A 22,559-nucleotide genomic window follows, 5' to 3' on the forward strand; every position below is an offset into this window, starting at 1 on the left:
TATATATATATATATATATATATATATATATATATTGTGGGGAACAGCCCGGACACAAACAGGTAGACATGGTTCTTGAAGCACCACACACGTTTATTTACAATATTTACAAAGGTGAAACACACACAAACCCAGTGCAGCACCACCAATCACTCCCAAAGTCCAAGCCTCTTCACAATGCCTCTCTCTGTCTTCTGATCGCCTCCTCTCCTCCGAGCTCCGTCCTCTTCCACCCGACTCCAGCCATTGAATGGAAGGAGGCGGCCTCTTTTATACTCACCCGGATGTGCTCCAGGTGCCTCCTGATTATCTTCTGCCGGTACTCTCAAGTGTGGCGGAAGTACCAGCTCCGCATCCGGAAGCACTCCGGGTGCCCCTGGTCTTCTTCCGCACAGCACTTCTGGGTGTGGCAGAAGTGCTGAGGGCCAGGGCTCCTCAGGCATTGGGGCGCCCCCTGGTGGTGACCATGGGTCCCTATAGGGTTGAGCTTCCAAGCTCTGCTCCTGTGGTCCCCAAAGCCACCAGGGCAGTCGCCCCCTGATATGGAGGAGGTGTAAGCCCTCCTCCAGTTCTCCTGAGCGTCCCGGCTGGGTACAAGCCACAGCCACTCACCACAATATATATATATATATATTCAAAGCATTCGTTGTCTGAATCACAATCTGATTGTATGGGTGGTTACCTACCAGGTAACGCTTGTGGTTGGTCAGCAAGTCGGCTAACATCCGCCATGGTACCCTCTTACAGTTGCGAGAAGCAGATCATAGAATGGTTGAAGTAGTTTTTACTGTCAAAAAATTCAAAGAGTACGCGACACGTGTTTCACCCTAATTCTGGGCTCATCAGGCATACACACTCACTGCACCCCCTCTCGGGAATCGAACCTCGGACGTCAGCGCTAGTTGTTTGTTTATTTGACAGTAGCCCATTACCCCAATCTACATACTGTCAAATAAACAAACCACACGCCATGGCGCAACACAAGAAGCTTCGCCTCTAATGCTGAGTCTTTGCATTATTTGGCAGTAAAAACTATTTCAACCATATATATATATATATATGACTACACATGGAAGTGTGTGTGTCTGAAAAAAAAGAAAGTGAAACCCGCTGAGGAAATACAAACGAGAGAGAAACTCCCTTAGCCACTGATAGACAAGGGGGACAAGCATGCCAACAAAATGAAAATTATTTCAGATTCGTGTCTTTGAGAATAAAAGAAATGGTTCTGTTCCTGGTGCTCCATGCCTTTAATTTTACAAACCTGTTATATCTACCGAAACAGGACACATTCAACCAAAATGTTCCACCCTCTCAATTTTGCAAGTAAGACAATTGAGGGTCCTGCCATTTTGTTTTCTTAAATCATATATTTAATAATAAAATGTGGCGCCCATGATCTCCACCCCTCCATCAGAACATTAGAACAATCTAGATGAGAACAGGCCATTGAGCCCAACAAAGCTCGCCAGTCCTATCCACTTATTTCTTCCAAAAAACATCAAGTCGAGTTTTGAAAGTCCCTAAAGTCTTATTGTCTACCACACTACTTGGTAGCTTATTCCAAGTGTCTGTGATTCTCTGTGTAAAAAAAAACTTCCTGATGTTTGTTAGAAATTTACCCTTAAGTTTCCAACTGTGTCCACGTATTCCTTTGGACAAACTACAAAGGCTCAGCTCTTTTAATCTTTCCTCATAAGTCATCTCCTGTATCACTGGAGTTGGCCTAGTCGCTCTTCTCTGGACCTTTTCTAGCGCTGCTATGTCCTTTTTGTAGCTTGGAGACCAAAACTACACACAGTACTCCAGATGAGGACTCACCAGTGCATTATAAAGTTTAAGCAGAACCTTCTTGGACTTGTACATCTTTGGATTTGTGTCTTTGAGTGTCTAGAGATGGTCTTACCCAAAGTAAGACTACAACACAACAAACATCACAAGCAGGATTTGTCCTGCACAAGCCTAATATTAGGCCCTGGCTGTTTAAAGGTTTAAAATATACTTTTAAAATATACAGAACTGCCCTACAAGGAGAAGATAACCATCAACCTCTAGCTTGATAATACAAGTTCAAGATGGATACTTCATAAAGGCAGGAAATGTCTTTGAATTATACAACAGGTTTCAAAAAGAGACAAAATGGAGCTAAAAGGGGTTGCATAAAAAGGCAATCCAGAGGACCAAACCCAAACCAAAACCCAAAAAATGAAAACAGATTCAAAATGTCCACAAAAGCAGAAAAATCAAAAGCAAACAACACTAACAACACCAAACTCTAACAACACTCACTGACTCTCTGAGGGAATCTGCCATCTGTGCCTGAAGACAAAAGCAGAGTGCGGATCTTCATAGGTGACATCATGATGGCCAAGCAATCCAAAAAAGATATTCAAACAGCTTAAATATATAATACACAAATAATAAATAAACATAACAATATTTACATAAATCAATTAAAAATAACAGAGAAAATATGCATAAGCCATGGATCAAACCCCAGATGTAGCATAACACTTGGAGTCTTTGAGACGTCACTCCTCCACATTTAAACTGGGGTCCTTTGTGTTCTTCCCTGTCTCACTACAGCTTGGCATTTTTAAATTTGTTGGAAATCATTTTGTTCTGCAAAGGACAGACAGACAATCAGGTGATTAAAAGTCCAGTATGAACTATTTATGAAAGCCCAGGCATGTTGTATTGGCTTCCATTTCTAGCTGTGGTTCTCTCAGTCAGACGTGGTGTGAAGGTCGCTCTGTAGAAGATCAGTTGCTCCATTCCAGTGTTCCAGCACTTCTTCTCATCTCTAAGCTCTTGCCCTTTCAACAACGCTTAATGCTAAATGAAAGGACGGCCCACCCTGGAGTCTAATAAACTGGCGTCTCCAACTTCCAGCCTTCCATGTCTCACTGACATGAAAAGAGGTTTTATGTAAAAAATGAAATTATTTGTGTTTATTTTTAATGACACATTTGAGCAGGGAGACAGCCACCACTCCCCCACCACTTTCTGTCTGATTCCAACAATATACTATAAGACAAGACTTCACAAAGTTGCAAAAGCATTTTTCTCCCCCTTTTCTCTTATTTATGTCTGAAGACAATTGGTGGGCAGGGAAGAGGAAATACCACCCCAGTGAAATCAGCCGAACAATGAGTGCTGCAGAAATAGGATGCAATTAGACGTGTCGCTCCCGTCGGCTCTCCCAAGTTGGGTTTTCATCTCAGGAAGCCCCCCTGAATGCAGCTAATTGGGCGGCTGAATGGCGCGGACACTGATCTCGCCGCATGCTCGCCGCTTGCTGCTGGGGTATGGGCCAGTGAGGCGCTTTGGCAGGAAAACGGCTTGGCTCGCTCAAGAATTCGTGGAAGTGCAAAACGTACTAATATTTCCTGCTGGGGGAGCTTTTCATAAGTCAAATACAATTGAGAAGAAGTGTGCTGGGTGCTCACAAGGTGATCCAGTGGACCTCACAGGCTATATATGTCCCAGATCATCAGTGTGGGCAGGCCTTAATGTAGCCAGATAACCACAAGGTGTTTGTGAAAGGGCAGGTGGGAGATTCCTCCTCTTTCTGCTTGGCAGAACAGACATGTTTTTGTCAAACATATCTTCAAGAGCATTAGAAGAACACCAACCTGTGTGCTATAGTGTGGCGACCACAACTGTCTTACCAAGCCACATGGAGCAGGGCAGGTGGTGTGGACATGTGACTAAGCAACTGCACCTTTAACAATAAGACACCCACTTCCAATATAATGTGGGACCCCCAGCCACTTGCTTCACCTGTCTGTAAAATCCAGCACAGGACTTAGCCCTGACGTAGCAGTAAAAACTTTGATGAGGATAATTCTTTACAAAGCTAATAAATCTGCCAAAGTTCATCTGGATTGTGATTCAGTATTCAGTTATCATGCAAGTATTTGTGTACGCTCACATAATGTATTCGTGTTTATGAAATGCCTAAGGATTTTATTCATTAGTGAATGGTGCCATATAAAATTAAATTTGTTTGTTTAATTTTTAAGTGGCTGAGACTTTGGCTAAGACTCTAATAATGACAATTAACAGCGAATGAAGTAGACACCAGAGAAAATGACACAGAATAATGAAAGGCTTGACACCGGAAATTGCTACATTTTATTGTGATGTAGCAAGCATTTATGTATGTTACAAGGGGGTAATTTAATGTTTTTTTTATCTTTTTGTTAAGATCATCATCATCATTATGACTTAATTCCATTTTTGCAGGTGTCTGTAAAGCCCACGTTGTTATTAGGATACAATTAAGGGAACAGATACCACAGAAAATGTGAATTAATAGGAAACGACGAAAGAAAGTTATGAACTTAAAACTGAAAATTTCTAAATTCATTAAGAATGTAAATCTCACACTACTTACAGAATAAGAGAAGACCATGGCTAATTAAACAATGGAAAATGGCTGACTGATTGTGAAAATGGCTTTAGTAAAAACCTGCAGCTGCAGTTGTCTCCCAGGACATCATTAGACCTTAAAGCGAAGGGTAGTCACCTCTGACTTGACGTCCATTCCTGACCAAGTTACTTCAAGTACTCTATGCTAGTCGTATAATAAACCAAATAAATAAGAAAATAAAAATGATGTCAATGTAATAATTGAAATAGTTCACCATGCAAAGGCACTATAGAAAATAAATTCTTGTATGAGTATCCCAGTTGGTTCTCCAGACTGCCCAGATAAACACAAGCGCCGGCTCTCCATTATTTATGGATGCTTTTGTTATGGGGCAGCCATAGGTGAAATCCCTTTGATGTTTGAAAATTTTGTACAGTCAGTCGCTTTTTTGATTTATTGAAATTCTATATTTTCCACCCCATTTCTTCATTTTATGCTGAAATCCTAAAGGCCCCAGCTTTTCTTGCAATATTAATATCTCACACTCCACCATATTCTTGTTATTGTTGTACTTCAAGTGCACTTCTAAAGTGAAGAGAATGTGAGGGTCCTGACTGCACAGGGAGGATTCGGCCTACTTAGGCCCAAAATATGGAACTGGCCTCCAAATTTACATTACGCTATAAACTCTTATAATGTCCAAAGTTCTATAAAATCCACACATATAATCTTGCAGGTAGTGCTGGTCGAAGCCCATTTGGAGCCCTGGGCAGAGGGAGGGGGTGGTTCACGGCACCCTGTGGTGTCCATAGCAGGTAATCTGTAGTGTTAGAGTTAGACGACTGCCCAGAATGTTCCAGTTTAGCAACATAAACAGCGTCCCCCTGTGTACATTCCATAGAATTTACTGAGCATGTGACCCTTTACTTTCATAAGGGCTGTGCAGATGGCATTATCAGACTTTGGTGTCAAAGGACTGGGGGGTGTCCACTTCTGCGGCCCTTCACTCCTCTGTGTAAATACTGTGTACTTTATGGGGTGTGTGCCCTTTAACTTTCCTAATCACATTTTTTTTTGTTCAGGCACTCTGTAACACCCCTGGCAAGATGCTACCCTGTGTGGCTACCCATGTCACCCATATCAAAATAAACCACCACCGTAAACCTCTTGGATAAAAAAGACAAGTCCCAGAATAGAATAAGAATATTTATTCAGAAAATCTAAAATAGAACAAAAACGTCAATACAAGAGTTACCTGAAAAGGCAATCCTAGTCGAACAAATCCCAAATACATTCTGAACAGCAAAAACTAACAGAAGCAAAATTCCAAAAAACTAAAATATCCAAGACTCGGAAAAGAATGCAATCAATGAACCTCAGTAGACCACTGAAGGATCGACTCTCAGCTTTGGCAATAAAGACTGAGGGCGGTCCTTCAGCAGTTATGTTAGGGTGGCCCCGCCTCCTGGGGCCCCACCCACAAAACAGACATATTGGATTGTAAATAATACACACCTTTAAAGGGAAAGTACATAGTTAATGAATAATAAACAAATCCGAAAGAAATAACAGAGAATCATGAAAAAACAAAAACCAATAACAAAAAATAAATACAATCTAGAGATTAAACTCTGACTGCAATATTTTCCATAGACACCCCAATTCATACAATATATTCTAAAATCTTGTAGGCTGTGCTTCATTCATGCTATATTGAAACCCAGTAGGCCCCACCTTTTCTTGTAATATTGATGCCTCAAGCTCCTCCCCATTCTAGTTATACTGAAATCCCATAGGCTCTGTCTGCACCTTTGATGTTACAATTCTTTCATGTTACGCTAGAACCTTATAGGCTGTGCCGTTGTACTGAGACCCATGTGCTTCACTCCACTGATGTGATATTCAAATCCCATAGGTTCCTCCCTTTTCCTATTATATTCAAATCCCATAGACCATTTTCCTATTATATAGAAACTGCAACCAGCCAGTGTCTCCACACTAATATATTGCATTCTTTTGATGGCTTGGCTGTCTGCTGCATCTGTAGGTGTTGCACCATCAGCAGCCTTCTTCATTCATACTATAGTTATTATTACTGTTCTATAATAACCCCCCATGCTCTTCCAATCTGTCTACTGACTTCACAGGAAGAGTCACCAGAGACATGAATGTCACTGCCAAGGTAAGTAAACCTCTCAACAAGGTCAACACTCTCTCCGCAAACAGACAAACTGCTGATGGCTGTGCCCAAGAGGTCATTAAAGGCCTAGATCTTGGTTTTTATCCAGGACACTCGCAAGCCCAGACACTCAGACTCCTCACTCAGTCTCTCAAGCACCCTGATCAGAGCCTCCATTGACTCCGCGAAGATCACAGCATCGTCAGCAAAGTCAAGATCCGTGAATCTTTCTTCACCAACAGATGCCCCACAGCCGCTGGACCCCACGACCTTGCCCAACACCCAGTCCATACAAGCATTGAACAGAGTAGGAGCAAAAACACACCCCTGACGAATCCCAGAATCAACTGGTAAAAACACAGAGGATCTGCCTTCACTCTGCACAGCACTCACAGTACTAGTGTACAGGCCAGCCATGATATCCAGCAACCTCGAGGGGATTCCGTGAACCCTCAGGATGTCCCATAGGGCAGCTCAGTCGAACGCTTTGCGAAAATTGATAAAGGCTTCAAAGAAACTCTGCCAATATTCGCGTTTGTGCTCTATGAGAACCCTCAGTGCCAGGATGCAGTCGATGGTAGACTTCTTAGGTGTAAAATCAGATTGTTCTGGTCACTGGTAGGTGAGTAAGTGATCATGGATCCTATTGAGGACAACCCTAGCAAGGACCTTACCTGGCACCGAGAGCAGTGTTATCCCCCTGTAGTTGTTGCAATCCAGGCGATCACCCTTCCCTTTCCAGATAGGGATGACAAGTTCCGTTTTCCAGTCAGTTGAGATGATGCCAGTCTCCCAAATAGAAGCAAAGATTGCTTGCAATGCCAGGAGGACAGCTTTACCACCAGCCTGGAGAAGTTCACCCCAGATACCACAGATCCCTGCAGCCTTTTCTTCCCTCAGCTGGTTCACCACCTGTGCAATCTCAGTGAGATTGGGTGATTCACAGCTAATTGGAGGATCAGCCTCAAGAACCGTGGACCCAGAGATATCCAACGTCCTAGCTGGAGGATCAGCTTTGAACAACTGCTCAAAGTAGCCAGCCCAATGGGTCACACCTGCAGTGTCATCCGTAAGGACCGTTCCATCAGCTGCCCTGACTGCGACTCTCTGAGGAACAGATTCAGATACAACTGGAGGAGGGAGTGGAATTCCGGGGCTCACACCGCTTGAACAACGAATTGCTGCAATTATTGCCAAGACACTTATATATCTTGCCACAACATTAATGAGACACAGATAATTTGCCCATTAATTGAGTGGAAATGCTTTCTATTTACATAAGCAAATTCATTCTCTGAAGGCACCATTAAAGCAATGTGTGTGCAGTGAATCGCTCCAGTTACATTTGGAAAACCAGACATTGCCACGAATTGCACTTTGATGCTTGCCTGTTCAACCACAGCATAAGGAAATCTTATATATCTGGATGACGAGAGGATAATACCATCCTATACAGCTGGCATGGAGCAACTCAAAAATTCCTGATCAGTCAGCCAGTTCATATTGAAAAGCTTCTAAGAACCTGGGAGTGGACAGAACTTGCAAAGGAGCAGATACAGAGCAATTCCTCAAGGTAATGCCGGCGCCAGTTCAGTACACAGCTCCAACGGGATAGCTCTTGGAAATCAAAATCGACTTAGAAGCCAGACATTGGCATCTCTAAATATGCATTCTCTTCTTTTTTTTTTTTTTTTTTAATTAATTTTATTACAATCAATACATAGCAATCAAGTTTTTACAAAAAAAAGAATTATGTTAAGAACAGATCGATCCCCACCCCTGAGAGAGAGAGCAAGCCAAATGGTGTAAAATTTAAGCCTTGTACAAATACCTAAATTAATAAATTCTCTGTGCTTTATAAACTTATTTTAAAATATTACTGATTAGATCCTGCCATGTTTTGAAAAAAGTCTGTACAGATCCTCTAACTGAGTATTTGATTTTTCCAATTTCAAATAATATAACACATCAGTTTCCCACTGACTTAAAAGAGGAGAGTTTGGGTTCTTCCAGCTTATCAGAATAAGTCTGCGTGCCAACAGTGTAGTGAATGCAATCACAATTTGTTTGTCTTTCTCCACTTTAAGCCCCTCTGGAAGAACCCCAAACACAGCTGTTAATGGGTTAGGAGGGATTGTGAGTCCAAGGCTGTCTGAGAGGTAATTAAAAATTTTTGTCCAGAATAATGTTAATTTGGTGCAGGCCCAGAACATGTGACCCAGTGAGGCTGGGACTTGGTTGCAACGTTCGCAGGTTGGATCATGCCCTGGAAACATTTTGGAGAGTTTTAGTCGAGACAGATGTGCTCGATATATAATTTTGAGTTGTATAATTGTATGCTTTAGCATATGGAGCTCGAGTGAATTCTCTGCATTGCTACTTTCCACTCCTTTTCTGATATATTAATTGAGAGGTCTTTTCCCAGTGTCCTCTTGGATCTTTGAAAGGAAGGGATTGTAAAATGATTTTATATATTGTAGAGATGGAGTCTAATTCCTTGAAATTGAGCAATATTTTTCCAGCGTGGATGAGGGTGCAAGATGAGGAAAATCTGGAAGGTTCTGTTTAACAAAGTTCCTGATTTGAAGATAGTGAAAGAAATGTGTAGCTGGAATGTTAAATTTCATTCATTCAGATCTCTAAGCAAGTTAATTCCTAATTTTTTCCAGATATTAAAAACTGCATATGTTTGTGAAGGTTGAAAGAGGTGGTTCTCTTGCAGGGTGCCACAGAAGAAGCTTCTCCGTCTTAAAATGCTTTCTACATTGGTTCCAGATTCTAAGTGAGTGGAGCACAATTGGGTTATTAGTGTATTGCCGATAACGTGTGTTTATTGGAGCACAGAGCAAGGAATACAAAGAAGTACTGCAGGATTTTACTTCTATTGCGGTCCATGCCTGTGTATGTTCTTCTATTTGTGTCCAGGTTCTTATCGCCTGTATATTTGCTGCCCAGTAATAAAACTGGAAGTTAGGTAGAGCCATGCCGCCTTCTGCCTTTTGTCTTTGTAGGGTCGCTCTTTTGATGCGTGGATGTTTTGAATTCCAAATAAATGAGGTTATTGTTGAATCTAATTGCTTAAAGAATGATTTATTAATGTATATTGGGATGTTTTGAAATAAAAAGGAGCTTAGGAAGAATATTCATCTTAACAGTGTTAATTCTTCCAGCTAGTGTGAGATGAAGGGTTGACCATCTATGCAAGTCTTGTTTAATTTTTTCCATGCAGACGACGAAATTTTGTTGATATAGAGCTTTATGTTTACTTGTGATGTTTACCCCTAGGTGTTTAAACTGTTCTGCAATGATTAAAGGTAGGGTGTCTAATCTAATATTATATGCTTGAGAATTCACTGGAAAGAGTACACTTTTATTCAGATTAATTCTGAGACCAGAGAGCTTTTGAAATTCTGTGAGTGCTGCTAAGACTGCAGGCACAGAATTTTCTGGGTCCGATATATACAGTACCATGTCATCTGCATATAATGAGATTTTCTGTTCCAGTCCTTCTCTGCTAATCCCCTTTATCTGATCAGTATTTCGACAATGTATTGCCAGTGGTTCAATGGCAATTGCAAACAGCAGCGGTGACAAAGGGCATCCTTGTCTTGTGCCACGTTCTAGTTTAAAGTAGTCTGAGCAAATGTTATTGATGCAAACTGAAGCTTCTGGGTTAGTATACAGTAATTTAATCCATGCACAAATGTTCGGGCCAAACCCAAACTTCTCCAAAATAGTAAAAGGTATTTCCATTCAATCATGTCGAATGCTTTTTCTGCATCCAATGATAATAATATTTCTGGGGTGTTTGATTTAGTTGGTGAGTATATTACATTAAACAAGCGTCGAAGTGTCGGCCCCTAATAAATCCAGTTTGGTCTTGTGGTATTACCGAGGGGAGCACTTTCTCCATCCTTCTAGGTATGATTTTAGAGAGTATTTTAACGTCGTTATTCAGAAGTGAAATTGGTCTGTATGATGCACATTGTAATAAGTCCTTATTTTGTTTTGGAAAGACAGTGATTAGTGCTTGGCGAAAGGTTTGTGGAAGAATTGGTTATCTCTGGCTTCTGTAAATGTTGCTAATAGGAGGGAGCTAGCTGAGCGGAGAATTTCTTGTAAAACTCTGCAGGGTAGCCATCAGGGCCTGCTGCTTTTCCACCTTGGAGTGACTTTATAGCATCCAGTAATTCTGATAATGCCAGAGGTTTATCAAGTTCCTCCACACTAAAAGCGTCAATTTGTGGTATCTGTAATGTATCCAGAAATGCATTAGATTGTATATTGTCTTCTTTAAACTCAGTAGTATATAGGGATTTATAGTAGTCTCTAAAAGTGTACATTATATTTTTGTGTTCGATGATTTTATCTCCGTTCGTGTTAGTGATTACCGAGATTGCGTTGCGTACATCTTGCTTGTAAATTTGTTGCGCTAAAAGCTTATTAGCTTTCTCTCCATGTTCATAATAATGATGTCTGGATTTGTAAATTAGTTGTTCAGTTTCTTTAGTTGTCAAGAGGTTTAATTCTGAATGTAGAGCCTGCCTCCTCTTATGTAGAGTCTCGCTTGGTAGTCTGGCATGTTCTTCATCTATTTTAGTAATTTCGCTTTTATCTCTGCTACTTTCTTCGCTTCGGATTTATTTCTGTGGGAAAGATATGAGATAATCTGTCCTCTTAAGAAGGCCTTAAGAGTTTCCCAGAGTATTCCTGCAGAGATCTCAGGGGATGTATTTGTCTCTAGAAAGAATTTGATTTGTTTGGATATAAATTCAGTACAATTCTCGTCAGCTAATAGAAGCGGTTGAGGCCATCTGCAGGGTGAGTGTATGGGGCTTAGTAATTTCAGCTCCAAGATCATCGGAGCATGGTCTGAAATAACAATAGCATCGTATTTACAAGATTTAATCTTAGGCAAGAAGTTATTATCTATAAAGAAGTAATCAATCCTTGAGTAGCAATGATGTACTGGTGAGTAGAAAGAATATGTTCTTGAATTTGGGTTTAAAAACCTCCAGGGATCTGATAAGTTGTGATCAGTTATAAACTTTGTAATTATCTTTGCGGTGTTAGTTGCCGTTCCCCCTGTGGAGGAAGTCTTATCTAAAAGTGGATTTAAAACACAATTAAAGTCCCCAGCCATTATAAGTTTATGAGTGTTCAGATTGGGAATGGATGCAAATAAATTTTGTATAAATTCCTTATCATCAACATTAGGTGCATAAACATTTATCAAAATCATTTTACAGTTAGATAAGTCTCCCATGACCATTACATATCTCCCTTCAGGATCCAATACTACATCTGATGCTACAAATGGTACTGTTCTATGTATGAGAATTCCCACCCTCTAGTTTTCTTTGTAAAACTAGAATGGAACATTTGGCCAGTCCAGTCTTTTTGCAGCCGGAACTGATCCTTGCTTAGTAAGTGGGTTTCCTGTAAAAATACTATTTTAGCATTTAGACCTGTTAGGTGAGAAAGTACTTTCTTTCTCTTTAATTCGTGATTCAGGCCTTTAACATTCCAGCTTACGAAGTTAACTGTCCCATCATGGAGACACTGATTCTGAGTTTTTGATGTCATTTTATAGTCTTAACTGGAAGTGAAATAGTTTAGGTCTTAATTTCCTATTTCCCCAAGAGTTGTTGCCATGCAGCTTATTATTACGTTGATAGTTATAATTATAAAGATTGAGATGATAGATTAGGTATAGATCAAGCCTGCTCTCTTTCTCTTCCCCCCTTATTTTGCCTCCCCAAGTGAGGCTAAAACCCACTTCATGCAGTCCCAGTCCTCTGACATACCCAGAGACAGAGCACGTCCAAAGCACAACAAGCCCCCATGCAGTGGAGCTTTAGGGTAAAAGATAGAGATATCTGTTACCAATATAGTCTTTAAAAGAAAAAAAAGAATTTTGCACTTAATATATAAATATAATCTTCAGCAATTTTAGTGCATTAAGATGATACCCCCAGATAATAAACCCAGGTGATGGTGTTAAAGATGTGTCCAAAATAAGCATAACAAGTCTTAATGCAGTAATAGCAATAACAGTAAACCAAGGGTATGATATTGAACAGTCTCATTTAGGGTACACATGAAATAATTAGAAAAGAAAAAGAGAAAAAAAAAGGAGGAAAACGTAATTAAGCACAATAAAACATAAACATATACCGCCCTAGTAATACTAAGTAATAATAAGAATATATGAGAATATATGCTGATAAAAAACCCGTATTTTAAAACAAATAGATCAGACAGTAGATTATTAATCCTAGCATTATCATTTACCGCCATGACTCACAATTATGTATCAGAATAGTCCCGGGATCAGCTTTCTTAATTCATTTTCTGCTTCTTCCTTGCTAGTGAAGACATAGAAATGACCTTGCCATTCCACTTTCAGTTTTGCCGGATACAGGAGGCTGTATTTGACACTGGCTTGCCGTAGCCGCTGTTTAATATTATAGAAGGCTGCGTTTAATAGCTGTTGCTGGAGAGAAGTCAGGAAGATACGAATGTGGCTATTTTCATATATAATATCTTCCTTGTTTCTGAGGAGTGCCATCACCTCTAGCTTAAATGATAATCGTTCAAAACGAACTATAAAAGATCTTGGTCGGGTCTGACGGTGTTTGATCAGCGTCGCTGTAAGCGCTGCTATCTCAGATTCTGCTTTAAAGTCCCCCGATTATTTTAGAAAAAGTTCAGCTGAATTTCACAGGGTTTGAACTTTCTCGATTCTCCGGCAGACCTTCAATTCTGACATTATACCTTCTACTCCCATCTTCTAAAGCAGCCAGTCTGTCTCCAAGTTTTTCTCGAGTTTTTACATTCGAACTGACATTTACTGCTCTTTCCTCGGCACTGGCAGCTGAATGTTCGCCATTTCGATCCGATTCGTGAATGTCTCCTTAAGATGCTCCAATTGATCAGCAAGCGTGCTCAGTTTAACCGAGTTTTCTGAATGCGCTCTTCAATTTTACCCAGCACCTGTCAAGTTCAAGTTGTACCTCTTGACGCAGCCTTTCATTTGCCTGTTGGATTTCCTGTTGGAATTCCTGTCGCAGCCATTCATTGGCCTGTTTCATCTCCTGTTTCAATTCCTGTTTCAGTCTCTCAAGTGCCTTTGCCGTTGCTTTCTCATTAGCCTTCTCGCTTTTCTTTATATCTTGCGTGAGCTCAGCGAGCAACACTTTCAGTTCAGATAGCTCAATTGTGCCTTCTTGTACCGTAGATGAAGCAGCAGACTTTGCTGAAGCCGGTGTCCCCGCTGCTCCAGTCCCGCGTAATTGCGTAACTGATGCCGCGGACTTCCCGGCCCTTTCCAGTTTCAGGTAATCTTCTCCAATCGGCGAGCTATCCACATCTGCACACACGATCGCACCTTCGCTCCCCTTTTCGCTCTCAGCCGGCGACGATGTAGCGGACCGTGGTCCCGAGGAGTCTGTGCTTTCGCCCATCTGATCCAGGTCTGTCTCTGATAGGCCATATCTTGAACTGGGGCTTGCTGATCGCAGCTTGGATGTAGCTTTAGTTTCGATTCTTTCGAACCCCCTTCTTGTTGGCCATGTTTATATGTGTTTACATATACTGTAGCAGTCCCTCTCGGGTTGAATAAATACAGGATATCTCAGAATAATAAGCAAATAATATGAAAAATAGCACCACTGCTAGCGGAGCTCCACTTCAGACGTCCATCTCTCGCATCGGACGAGACAAATATCAATATGCATTCTCTTCTAATTCTTCCATTTCTGATGTCTTCTAACAATGCTAAATTAGCCATGATAGTTGGAATAATTTGGCCATTCTGTGCACCACTATATCGTTACAGAATGATTACAATCAAGTTGATTAAATTTATACCTGATATGCAATTAATGTCAGTGTACTTGATAAAGCCCACATCACGGATGCAAATCAGAAAAAGGAAGGGAGACCACACAGAAACAGCAGCACTACTTTGACGCTAGGTGCCGAAACAGAAACGTGCATATGCACGGTCTGAGGCTGCTGAAAAAATGTGCGTAGCATTATGCCAAGTTTAGTTTTTATACATCTCGACGAGAGTTTGGAAATGGACGTACGCAACATTTTTGTGCATACACACCATTTATACATGAGGCCCCTGGTCTGGTTGGACTTTCTGTTCCTTTGTGGTGGAAACCCGTCACTTGTTGAATGATGATATATATAATAGGTTTCCTATATTAAAAAATCTAAAATGCTTTCTTGAAAAAATGGGTAACATGAAAGCAATTCAGTCATTAGTGGACATAATCTAAGCACTATGAACATGTCAATCAGACCAATGTCTTCAACTGCCACAATAAATTGTCAAGACGGAGGACGCCACCCTTTACTGAAACAAACAAGATTTAAGTTTCACAGTGGGTGGATTTAGAATTGGTTATCAGTCAAAAATAACAATCCATAAAGAAAACAAATAAGCCCAACTCACACAGAGCAAAAGAACAAACAAGGCACAAAAGAAATCAACAAATTCTCATTGATTGACTAGAAAAAGGCTATTTGCATTCAGAAAAGGCATTTTGAACATTAAGCGCTTAAACTTTCAATCAAAGTGCCTCTGCTTCCTTGTAGTTCAGGGCTGCTTTTTTGCTGTTTGCGTTCATCACTTGATTTTAATTGACGTCTTTCTTCATTATCAGACACTGCTGAATGTTCTTTAAATTCCGTTAGAATCCCTCTGTTAAAGCTAAGTGCACAATAAAAAGAAAGAGGATTACTGAGTTCTGGATGCCTTTCGAATGATTTTGTCGGCTTTTACACATTTTCTAAAGGTTAATCGTGTTTCTGCAAATATGGTATGATCAGCTATTTTTAAATTACGACAATATTTATTTATATAGCACATTTTCATACAAATGGTGCAGCTAAAAGTGCTTTACAAGATGAAGAAACGACAGTTTATATGAAACAAAATAAGATTAGACAATACTAAGTAACAAAGAATAAAGCAGTGGTTCTCAAACTCTGGGGCGGGCCCACCAAGTGGGACGCAAAGTAACAAGAAGAGGGGCGCGAAGATGTAAAAAAAAGAAAACAAGAATCAAAAATATGAAAAATACATCTATTGAAACCAAAACAAATTAAACTACATCCTGATACTAGAAAAATAAATATAGAGTTAGATAAATGTCGATAAAAGTTAAGTAGTGTGACAGATAGGGGGCGCTAGCGCTCCTTTGAACCCTTGTCCAAGACGCAAGACACGAGATAAAAGTCCAAATGTTGACTTTATTATTATTCAACAGTGCACAAAGCACCCTCCTATCCACAATACTCATTCAACAAACCAATAATCACAATAATAAACTCTCCACCACATGCCAGACGCGTTTCCACCCTTCCACCCAGCTCAGCTCGTCGTCTGGGAGTTCCCAGAGTCCTTTTATATTCCCTGACCTGGAAGTGTTTCCAATCCCCAGTCCATGATTCCTTATCACTTCCGGGTCAGATCAAAAGTCCTTTTCTTCACCCCGGAAGCACGCCATTCCCCTTGTCCATGTGACTCGGACGTACTTCCGGGGTGTATGGCAAATAAACATCGTTCCTCCCTGCAGCGTCATCTAGTGGCCCTCACGGTATCCAGCAGGGCTGTGGATAAAAACTCCATTGTCCAGAATTCCCTGCTGGTCTTCGGGGCCCCTCCATGCTGCAGGGAGAGCTCCATCTGGCGGCCTGGGGGTACTGGCTGGGATGAATGGCTGGCCATATTCCACGGTAGGTATAATAAAATATGCATCTATGATATATCATTAATTAAAGAAGAACAAATTGGCATTAGTGGGCTCCTTTCAAAAAAAAACGTTAGGGGGGGGGCGCGATTAAAACTGTTATGAAAACTTGGGTCGCAAATACTTAAAGGTTGGGAAAAGCTGGAATGAAATAAGGTCTGATGGCTAAGAAGAGAGAAAAAAAAATCTTAAGGGGTTGCAAAGTCAAGAGACCACCCAGCCCCCACTGGGCATTCTACCTAACACAAATGATCTCAAATAGGCATCACATGAAAGAATTTGATGAGGATGGTCATGTGGACATCTGGCCTTCAATCCAAAAATGCAGTGACTGCATGGTGCCGTGATCAGTGTCACAGACAGCCGGGACGCCTCTTCACTGAGAGGACTGAGGGAGCAAGCGTGGGCAGCACAGTACCACCCCTGGGATGTTAGATGGCAGCCCCCATGGGTTGCAGTGGTACCTCAGATTCCTGCAGGGCTTCATGGTAGTTGGCCCTTTTGGGATCTGGAAGTGCCACCAAGGGGTGCTGCAACAGCTGCTGAGCCATCTTGGGCGGGTTTTCTGCCACACCCCGGAAGTGCTGCCAGAAGCAGGTCAACGAGCACCTGGAACACTTCTGGGGGGTGTTATAAAAGGAGCCAGCAGTCTCCACTCCGGAAGCCAGAGTCAGGAGGAGGGAGACAAAGTTTTCTGTGGAGGAGTGGAAGAGGAAAAAGAAGAAGGAGAAAAATAATGTGCATTGTGGTGTTGGTGTTTGTGGGACTGTGTAATGCCTGTGGGAAACGGGGAAGACATTGCCCACAGGCAAGTCTTTGTTTTTATCAGTGTGCCTCTAGCGTCTGTCTGTCGGGTGGGGTGGCTGGCACGCCCCCTAGAGTTGTTACCCAGGTAAAGTGGGCAGAGCATCATACGCTTTGAGTTTTTATTCAGTGTTATGGGTAATGATAGCCCAATGTTAGATCCCCAAAAGCAAAAGGGCAGTGAGAGGTTGAAACCAGACATACAGTATCTATAAAAAGTATTCACCCCCTTGGACATTTTCACTTGATTTGCTTTTATTTGTTAAACAAGATTCATTCACCGTGGATTTAATTTGGCTTTTTGACTCTGATCAACAGAAAAGGACTCTTTAATGTCAAAGTGAAAGCCGATCTCTGTAAAGTGCTCTGAATTAATTACAAATATAAAACACAAATAATTCATGAAAAATCACAAAAGAGATCTCCTTAGTATGTCTAGACAACAATGGGGTCAGAAAGAAGTCACATGGTGACATTTTATTTGGTCTCATGCTGCTCAGATTTTTCTCCTGAGGACAAAAAAGAGTACAGCGTCTTGACATTTGTTTTGTCATTTGAAAGTGTTTGCATTGTGTGCTTTGTAATGTCTGGACGGTTGTTTGTTATAATAAAACTCTTCACTATGATTACAAAACAGTAGTCCTTGCTTCTGAATATTATTAGTTGCTATAACACATACTGTATTGACGTGCTCTAATTAGATCATTCTCAATCTAGAAATAAAGACAGACGTCAGACCCTGAGGTTGTGAGTTCAAATCCCACCTTCATCAGGTCACTTCACCTACCTGTGCTCCAGTTAGAAAACCAAACAAAATGGACCCAAACATATCTCAAATGTTGTAAGTCACCATGCATAAAGGCATCAGTAATAAGTGACACACGTGAACGAGATTTTAAAAAAAGACTTGAAAGAGATCTCATAAAACATAACTTGCCTCTCAGACCAAATTCACAACTTTTGACTCCTTTTACCTCAGTTGTATCTCATGTCTCCTTCTTTTTTTGCTATTTTTTCCTAAGGGAGTTTAGGAGACAAAATTGATTCTTAAATGAAACCATCCATCCATCCATCCATCCATCCTCTTCCGCTTATTCAGGGTCGGGTCGCGGGGGTAGCAGCTTAAGCAGAGAGGCCCAGACTTCCCTCTCCCCGGCCACTTCTTCCAGCTCTTCCGGGAGAATCCCAAGGCGTTCCCAGGCCAGTTGGGAGACATAGTCCCTCCAGCGTGTCCTGGGTCTTCCCTGGGGCCTCCTCCCGGTTGGACGTGCCCGGAACACCTCACCGGGGAGGCATCCAGGAGGCATCCTGATCAGATGCCCGAGCCACCTCATCTGACTCCTCTCGATGCGGAGGAGCAGCGGCTCTACTCTGAGCCCCTTCTGGATGACTGAGCTTCTCACCCTATCTTTAATTAAATGAAACATACATGATAATCTCTTTTACGTCTCATGAGCCATCGTAGACCATCGTTCAAGCTGTACAATGTTTTGATTGGCCCCTTTAATATGACACCTCTAAATCATCACTGGTCCAGCCATTCACAGAATTGGTTCAATGGCGATCACCTGTCTGGAGTTTCAGTTCATTGTATTTTAAATGCCCCTGTATGTGGAAATCAGTGTCCGCTGAGTCAGTGTGGTGACCAGACCTACACAATGAAGCCAAAAGAACACTCCATGCAATTCCATGAAAAGTATATTCAAAAGTGCTAGTAAAGGAGACAAGAAAATATCTAACTTACTGAATATCCATTGGAGTCCAGTTAAACCAGTTATGAAGAACTGGAAAGAGTGTGGCACAGCTGTAAATCTGTCCAGAGCAGGCCGTCCACAAAACCTGAGTGACTGTGCAAGAAGAAGATTAGTGAGGAAGATTGTCAAGAGAACTTCGAGAACTCGAAGGAGTGACATGCTACGATGTTAGAGTTTATTACTAGTGGCAGCTTTATGGGAGAGTGACAAAGGGAAAGCCAATGTTAGAATAAAACACACATGACATCTCAGCTACAGTGGTGCTTGAAAGTTTGTGAACCCTTTAGAATTTTCTATATTTCTGCATAAATATGACCTAAAACATCATCAGATTTTCACTCAAGTCCTAAAAGTAGATAAAGAGAAACCAGTTAAACAAATGAGACAAAAATATTATACTTGGTCATTTATTTATTGAGGAAAATGATCGAATGTTACATATTTGTGAGTGGCAAAAGTATGTGAACCTCTAGGATGACCAGTTAGTTTGAAGGTGAAATTCGAGTCCGGTGTTTTCAATCAATGGGATGACAATCAGGTGTCAGTGGACACCCTGTGTTATTTAAACAACAGGGATCTATTAAAGTCTGCCCTTCACAACACATGTTTGTGGAAGTGTATCATGGCACGAACAAAGGAGATTTCTGAGGACCTCAGAAATAGAGTTGTTGATGCTCATCAGGCTGGAAAAGAGTTTGGACTCCACCAATCCACAGTTAGACAGATTGTGTGCAAATGGAGGAAATTCAAGACCATTGTTACCCTCCCCAGGAGTGGTCGACCAAAAAAGATCACTCCAAGAGCAAGGTGTGTAATAGTCGGCAAGGTCACAAAGGACCCCAGGGTAACTTCTAAGCAACTGAAGGCCTCTGTCACATTGGCTAATGTTCATGTTCAAAAGTCCACCATCAGGAGAACACTGAACAACAATGGTCTGCATGGCAGGGTTGCAAGGAGAAAGCCACTGCTCTCCAAAAAAAACATTGCTGCTCGTCTGCAGTTTGCTAAAGATCACGTGGACAAACCAGAAGGTTATTGGAAGAATGTTTTGTGGACGGATGAGACCAAAATGGAACTTTTTGGTTTAAATGAAAAGTGTTATGTTTGGAGAAAGGAAAACACAGCACTCCAGCAGAAGAACCTTATCCCATCTGTGAAACATGGTGGTGGTAGTATCATGGTTTGGGCCTGTTTTGCTGCATTCATTGATGGAACAATGAATTCTGAATTATATCAGAGAATTCTAAAGGAAAATATCAGGACATCTGTCCATGAACTGAATCTCAAGAGAAGGTTGGTCATGCAGCAAGACAACGACCCTAAGCACACAAGCCGTTCTACCAAAGAATGATTAAAGAAGAATAAAGTTAATGTGTTGGAATGGCTAAGTCAAAGTCCTGACCTTAATCCAATCGAAATGTTGTGGAAGGACCAGAAGCGAGCAGTTCATGTGAGGAAACCCCAGAGTTGAAGCTGTTCTGTACAGTGGAATGGGCTAAAATTCCTCCAAGCCGGTGTGCAGGAATGATCAAAAGTTACCGGGAACGTTTAGTTGCAATTATTGCTGCAAAGGGGGTCACACCAGATACTGAGAGCAAAGGTTTACATACTTTTGCCACTCACAAATATGTAATATTCGATCATTTTCCTTAATAAATAAATGACTAAGTATAATATTTTTGTCTCATTTGTTTAACTGGTTTCTCTTTATCTACTTTTAGGACTTGAGTGAAAATCTGATGATGTTTTAGGTCATATTTATGCAGAAATATAGAAAATTCTAAAGGATTCACAAACTTTCAAATACCACTGTAGGCACATAGGAGACTCTGAAGTCAGCTGGAGGAAGGTTCTAGAGTCTGATGAGACAGAAATTGAGTGTTTTAGCCTATTTGAACACTGCACATTAATAAAACACATCGTCCCCACTGTGATGTGTGGTGGTGGCATCATCACACTTCCAAGATGCCCCTCTGCAGCAGGCTCCAAAAGGATTATGAGGAACTAGCCAACCTGCGGTGTACCATACGCCGCATAATCAGGCCAGTTTTTTAATAATTTTTAAGCACTGGGAGAAAATTAACATTTGAAAAATCGGTAATGTAATAAAAGCAAGAAAAGCAACATTGTCACAATGCACGGAACGAACCAACACACAATCGTCCGTGACTGAAAACTGGCGGACTGCAATCGCACCTTCTCTTGCCAGACGGAGGGATGGGAGTGCACGGTGCGGAGTGTGGAACGGGAGGAGAGAAGAAGGAAGTCCATTCAGCTCCCTCCATCATGCTAGTCTGCTGAATTCTCATTAAGTATGTACTGCCCGCTCATGTGCCCACCTCCAACTCGTCACTTGAGTCGTTGGCTGCTTTTCTATATATAATCCACCAAGACACCCGACCACGGTAGTAGCGAGGTGGGAGGGGGGTGTGTACAAAGGGTAGGGACGTAATAAGTGGGAGCGTATGAGTCGCACTTAGTAAGAATTCCATGGCTTGCAGCCCGAATGGGGTTCAACGGCTTACCCACGCCTCTCTGCGCTGGGTAGACACACGGTCAATCTCATGCATAATTATTTATTGAATGCTAAACACTTCTGGAAAGACACGGATGTCTTAAACGGGTTGGTGTGAGAATACAACAGTAAGTGAATGAGAAGCGGAGAAGTAGTGTTTTAAAGAAGGTATGAAAAAGAAAAGGAAACATTTTTTAAATAACATAACATGATTGTTAATGTAATTGTTTTGTCATTGATATGAGTGTTGTTCTCATATCTATATATATATATATATCTATATATATATATCTATATCTATATATATATTTATCTATATATATATATATATATATATATATATATATATATATTGTCACGCACGCAGTGCTTGGGGAACAGCGGATTGACCCGGTTGTTACGGAAACGTGCACGAGGGTCTACGACGAGTACTAACCTCTTTCTTTCCTTCTTCAGAAAGCTCGAGGTCTCAGAGACATAAGCAAATGCCATGACGGCTATAATGGGCACGCTCGTGTCTAATTAATCCCTCTGATGACCCTTGATGACATCAGTCCCAGTATCCATCACCAGTACCCAGCACCTGCACATCAATCTCCGGTCTGCCCTCATAAAAAATCCGTACATTTCTCCCCTTTTTGTCTTTTTGCTTTCGATGTTTGTAAAAGCGATTGACTGCTGTTTTTTTCTGTTTCAGTATACGGGGCGGAAGACCCCAAAACTTACAACGTGTCTTGTCTTATGTTACAATATATATATATATATAGCAAAATACCCGTGCTTGGCAGTGGAGAAGTAGTGTGTTAAAGAAGGAAAGAAAAACAAAAGGAAACATTTTGAAAATAACGTAACATGATTGTCAATGTAAGTGTTTTGTCACTGTTATGAGTGTCGCTGTGATATATATATATATATATATATAGCAAAATACCAAGGCCGCAACAATGTCATGTGTTAAAGAAGTTATGAAAAAGAAAAGGAAACATTTTAAAAATAATGTAACATGATTGTCAAAGTAATTGTTTTGTGTATTTGGCGGCAGCGCCAAGTTGTTTTCGGTAGCTGCATCAGAAAATGTACCACAACGTCTGACACGCCTCCTTTTTAGTGTTTTCTCACAGCTTGGATTGCTGCTGTCATAATGGGTTTGAGTCTACATATATAT

Source organism: Polypterus senegalus, chromosome 3, assembly GCF_016835505.1.
Source record: "Polypterus senegalus isolate Bchr_013 chromosome 3, ASM1683550v1, whole genome shotgun sequence".
Taxonomy (NCBI): Eukaryota; Metazoa; Chordata; class Cladistia; order Polypteriformes; family Polypteridae; genus Polypterus; species Polypterus senegalus.